Here is a 6089-nt window from a genome sequence, read left to right as displayed (position 1 = left end):
TTAAAAAAAAACAAAAATCTGGACGTTTCGGGTAAAAACTAACGCCGATTCAGAAACTACACGTGTAGGAATTTGTTATTTTATACAATTTAAAACCATTTACTATGTATAATTTTGAGGTGACGTCATCACATTACATGGTATTTATAACACCGATATAAAATTTGACAACAAATGGTCCAGTGGTTTCAGAGATGATCTGTTTAACAAAAATTCAGACGGACGGCGGACGGCCAGACAGACAGATAAACAGATGGAAGGACGGAAACGTGAGGTCTATGTTTTTGTACTTTAGGGATCGTAACATATGGACTTGATTACAATACTTCCTTGGCTTACGCCCGGGAAGTAAAAACTCTTAACAGTCTACAAGTTGCCTAAAATTATTTTTCACAATAACGTAGTTATTTTAAAAACTGTAAAACACCTGTTTATAGGACATAAAAGCTTGCGATAGTTTCGTCTAGATCTTCTATCTTCTATAAATCTTAAACCAAAGTACATGAAGCTGCTTCAAGCTGTGATACACTTTTACTAGTCATGTAATTTCAGCGCCCCTGAAAGTGCCTGGTATAAGTAACCTTTACGTAAATTACATGTGAATTTTCGGTCAAATTTCGTAGTTTTTGTCCAGGGAAAGTTACAGTCATTACCACCATATTATACTCAGCACAAAAGTAATTCAAGCTGGACATAAAACTGTATAATTAATAGTTATTGATTTTGCGGTCATTCAAGTTAAAAGATGATGCTATGATTACGCCCTTATTCAATCTAATAAGCTAATCTCGTCAAGTTTATAACACATGGTTACACTGAACTGCACTCACTTTTTTTTCCTTCAACAATGTACAATTCTACACTGAACATCTAAAATTGAAGTATAGTACTTTGTGTTGCAAAGCTCAATTTGATAGATATGAATTTTATATGATCCAGATACTTTGTAGTCTACATTTCTACATAGAGCTTTCACTCTTATTTTTGCCTTCGGATCGTTGTGCTTGTTGTCAGTGTCCTCTAGTTTTTCGTGTTTTGTTTTATTCGTTTCTCCTACTTTGCTTAAAAAAAGGGACACAAGTTCGCTTGGCGAAAGCAGAACACATGGTTTCTAGTTAAAGCCAGAGGTTTTATTATTGCCCAAATAGATGTTGAATCTGAAACTTCATGGAGAGATCCGTGTCGGCGTACAATGCACAGCTTGATTTAATAGCTGGCTAGTTTGGGCAGACCAGAAAAAGAGTAAATATGCGGCAGATTTTTTGGGCATAGAAATGTGGAATGTGTGTTAACTTGTCTATAAAGTAGAATCACCGAGGAATGGTGACAAACTACAAACGGGAACTTCAATTCTACTCTAGTTACAACGTCCGCTGTAGCTCGCTTGTGGAGTTCTCGATTGTCATAATTTAAATTTCCCCCGACACCATAGTAATAACTTCTGTATTTGCATTCAGTTACTTTAACTTAGGTTTCTCTGTCTTTGTTTTTTTTTTTTTAATTTGTGATATTCAAATATCTACATTGATTCCTAACATTTAATTTCATTATTCAAGTTGGAGAGCACTTTGCAGTTACGGAATAAATCCTCCTAATTAAAGGTCGGCTTATTTCACAATTGTTTTTACTTCTCCAGAATAGAGGAATAAACAATTTTTGAATTCCATATTTTGTGTTTGATTTAGGGGCGCTTTTCCAACTTTGGGGTTCAGCACGTTGCATTTGAACGCATTCCACCATAAAAAAACACTCACAACGGAGGGTTTGCTTTTGTTGTCGATTACAATTCAAGGCCAAATTTTTTAAATTTTGTCGGGTTCTAAATGTTGTTCACATATCAAATTTTGGAGGAACGTTTGCGTTATGTATCTATTACACTTGTGGTTTCTCAGTGCGTTTATAATTTATATTTTGCGACCGTAAGCGAAGGAAGTATTGTATTCGAGTCCTTCGAATGACTTACTTCTTTCATGTTTTCTGGAGGTTTCATCACCCATAGAGTACGAAAAAAAGTGGTCTGTGGACTGTGTCGATATGCCGAAACTAATGAATCGATTATTGTCAAATTTTGTGTGTATATATATTAGGAATGTCTTGTATATGGTAAAACACTAACCAAAATTTGGCTAGTCATCCCCACCAAGGATCTGATGACGTCAAATCAATAATTTTTATACAATAATATACTTCTACAGTAGTGGTGTACGGATTCCGCTTTGAGTTTTTCCCCTAGACGTCCAAATTTGCGCAAAAAAATCCGAATTGTATGATCACTTTTTATACTGGTATAAAGGGGACTCTAATTACGTCTCCGTAACAGTGCTAAGTTCGTCTTCGCCGTCTGACTCAAAGGTTTTGGATTTGAAGTGCTGGCTAGGTGGCTCCTTGTTTTTTTTTAACTGTGTGACTCATAAAGTATATTTTTATTAACCAAGTCTCAAGAACGATTTTATTATTGGTGTTACACTGGCACATGTCGGAATTGACATACGTGTTCTTGCTGAAATAATGTTGATCCAAACAATTTCAAATGGGAAAAGTCGCTAGAAATACAGGCATGAGTTTATGCTTTCTTATTATTTTTATAATTTCTGACCGATATATTCCTGACCAAAATAAATATGAAAATTTTTTGTTATTGTTATAATTGGTAGGTGAGTATTTGTTTTTTCCATAATTCAGCAGGGCGCTTCAACAAATCACACAAGGGCAGAGTTGAATTTTGCTTTTGTAGTGCACCAAAATTGATGTCGTTTAATATGTAAGCTGTCCGTAATGCACCCATAACCGGTATGCGGTGAAAAAGGTAAAATTGAGGCTTGCCTCATTTTCCGTGCTTGCAACAGTGACATATATTTCAGTAAAAACCCGAATATTCACAATTAGGCCGTTGATTGTTTTATGACAAATCTGTGTGTACCATTTATTCAAATTCACAAAGAAAAATGTGTTAAAGGTTTTTATTTTTATATGTGCCAAGTCAGTGCTTTGGTAGTCGCCATAATTTGATTTCAAGAATCAGGAATACGAGTAATTTATCGCAAGTTGGAATTTTTGTCTACTTCAGCTTAAGTTACAAAGTGTATTTTTTCTAGAAACGTCGGCATTCATTTCTGAACAGATTGATCCTGTTTTCGATGTTTTGCAAAGTAAGTTCGTTCACAGATATTCTCAGAGCCAGGAATTTGTTGCAAACAACTTTAAGAAAATTACGCGAATTTACACTTTACAATTTTTTAACAAAATTTATGGAAAAGTTGATATTGATATTTTACATTCGAAAAGTTGTGAAGGAAGTGAAATGAATTATTAAAACAGAAATTAAGGTAAGGCAAATTTTTTTCGCAAATCAAATTATAAATTAACTTTTCAGGCATAGCAAAATTACACATTTTTGGTTTGCGTAATGTTTCTAAAATTCCATTTTTTTTGCGAACAAATTTCCATGTGAATGTCTAAAAACGCAAGCACGAAAATATAACTTATTTAGATATTGAAACATTTTTACCTTACCTCATTAACTTCTGAAATCAAGAGCCGTCCCTGACCGTTTCCTAAGGACAAGAGCACTCCAGACCAAATAAAACATGTGTAATATAATGCATTTAAATCATAGACAGTGGCGAAGTATGGGTGGTTAAAGTATGATACATTAATGAATTCAGAGAAACAAGCTCCACAAGAATTTTAAAATATATACAGGGTCGCTAGAATATATGGAAACCAAATACGTATCTTGAAAACCGATTCTACAAATCAATTGAATTAGGAACATGGGCAGAAGAAGTTGAACTCTAATTATTCGTGAAAAAAAATTGTTTTTGCTGCCATTTTTGAATAGAGCTTTTTTTCTGAATGTTTTCTACAAAAGGTGCGCAAAATGCTCTCCGTATACTTCCTGACAGTAAAAAAACGCTGAATAAAATTTTGTAATGAGTTAATGATATATAATAATATCTGTAAGTCTTCAATGTGAATCGGTCTACTGATATAAACGCGATCCTTCAAATACCCCCACAAAAAAAGTCAAGCGGTCTCAAATCCGGTGACTTGTCAGGTCACTCAATAGTACCCCTCCAGCCTATCCATCTGCCATGAAAAGTACTGTCTCACTTAACGTCTAAAATAGGGTGGAGCACCGTCTTGTTGAAACCAAATAGTTTCTGCTGGTAACTCCGGATTTTGGTAACTGGGAAACAATTCTCTAAGTCTAGGTACTATACGTTCCTGCAACAGCCTTAAGTATCCATCAGAATTTAAATTCCCATTAATAAAAAAAAGTACCAATTACATGAAACCAATAATACCGCACAAAAGATTAAGTTTTTCTGGACGCTGTGTGTGGATTTGCTCCATCCAGTATGGATTTGTGTCAGACCAGTACCTGCAATTGTGTCTGTTCACATGACTATTTAAACAAAACGTAGATTGATCAAAAAACAAAATCCTGTTGATAAAATTTCCGTCTTGTTGTATTCTGTTCATAATAACTTCGGTAAATTCAACTCTGATCAAAATCATCATTCTTCGTTTAGTTCTTGTACCAAATGGATTTTGCATAGGTGAAACTTTCCCTTTTTCATTATTGTTTGAATTGATTTTCTATTAACACTATGATTCAGCGCTAATTGTTGCACTGACGTTTTGGGATTTTTTGTTGCTTCTAAGAGGACATTAAGGGCACTTTTATCATTTGTAGCAGTTTTTGGCCTATCGATTGGGACACTATACACGTCATTTTTCACCTTCCCCCAAAGAAAAAAATCTAATGGCGTTAGATCAGGGCTCCGTGCAGGCCAAGCGTATTCTTATTCTCTAGCAATAAGTCTTGGTCCAAACGCTCTGTGTAAATAGTTCCGAACGTCTCTCTGATAATGAGCGGGAACGCCATCATTTTGAAACCAAATTATTCTTCGTATGTCTAGCTCTACGTTTTCCAACAGTTCAGGTAAAATATTCTTTAAAAAATTTGGATAGATTTCGTTTTCGTTCAAAAAAATTTGAACCAATGACGTGGTTACCAACAATTCCACACTATATCTTGAAAGTGCTTTTTCTGATACCAATGGGGATTTGCTGGGCATAGTAATGTGAGTTGTGTCTGTTTGCACACCCGTTATTGGTAAATCTTGATTGTCTCGTAAATGGTGGACAATTGTCACATGGTATGGATGAAATCGGTTTGCCTTTAAGATGTTGAAAACCGAACCCAAACTAATCTCCATTTGTCTTGCAATCTGTCTTTGACTCACGTGGAGATTTTCTGGTACAATTTCAATTAGAGCACCTTCATTATCCGGCGTTGTTATAGTTCGATTTCTAACTTTATTTTTTTTTTTTGAATTGCCCAATTTCTCGTAAATTTTTTTCAAGTTTTCTAAACGAACAGTAGCATCAAAATTTTTGTCACACTTTCCCAGTATTAATAGTATGTCTATTTTTTCAGAATTCGAAAACATTTTAAAGCAACTAAAATTGAAAATATTTAGCTGACAGAAATAATTTGTCATAATTTTGGCTCTGATCATTGCATCTACGCGTTCATTATTATTTAAAAATAAAAATTAATCAAAGTTGTTAATGAAACGTAAAATGGGTTGCCTATGCAGAAATATTCAGGCGTGAACAGATAAAATCAACACCCTATATAGTAGTGCCATTAAAAAAATCAAGTTCTCCTTGCATCTCGAAAACAAATGAAGCAAAAAAAAAAGTTTTGACTCATAATTAGAACATAACTTCTTGTACTCCTATACCTAATTTCAGGTTGATTTGTACAATTGGTTCTTAAGATATTTAACCGTTTCCATACATTCTAGCGACCCTGTATACAGAACATTGTCATTAAACAAAAACTTGGATGTCAGATACACACAAACAAAATTATAAGTTGTCACATTTATAGGATATTATTTAGATTCTTACACTTATTTATCTATAATATTTTGTTTCAATGTATAGTATTGTATAGAGATTATCATAAATAGTAGTTCACAGAATCAAAAATTTTAATGGTATTTCAAAGAAGCGGGATTTGTTGAACTACCTTGTTTTAGAGTTTATTATTTAAATCGAAATCAGTTTATCTT

The sequence above is a fragment of the Zophobas morio genome, unplaced genomic scaffold (assembly GCF_036711695.1).
Source record: "Zophobas morio isolate AGI-343-1 ecotype UQ-CSIRO unplaced genomic scaffold, CSIRO_AGI_Zmor_V1 ptg000004l, whole genome shotgun sequence".
In the NCBI taxonomy this organism is placed as follows: domain Eukaryota; kingdom Metazoa; phylum Arthropoda; class Insecta; order Coleoptera; family Tenebrionidae; genus Zophobas; species Zophobas morio.
Note: the sequence above shows the minus strand (reverse complement) of the source record.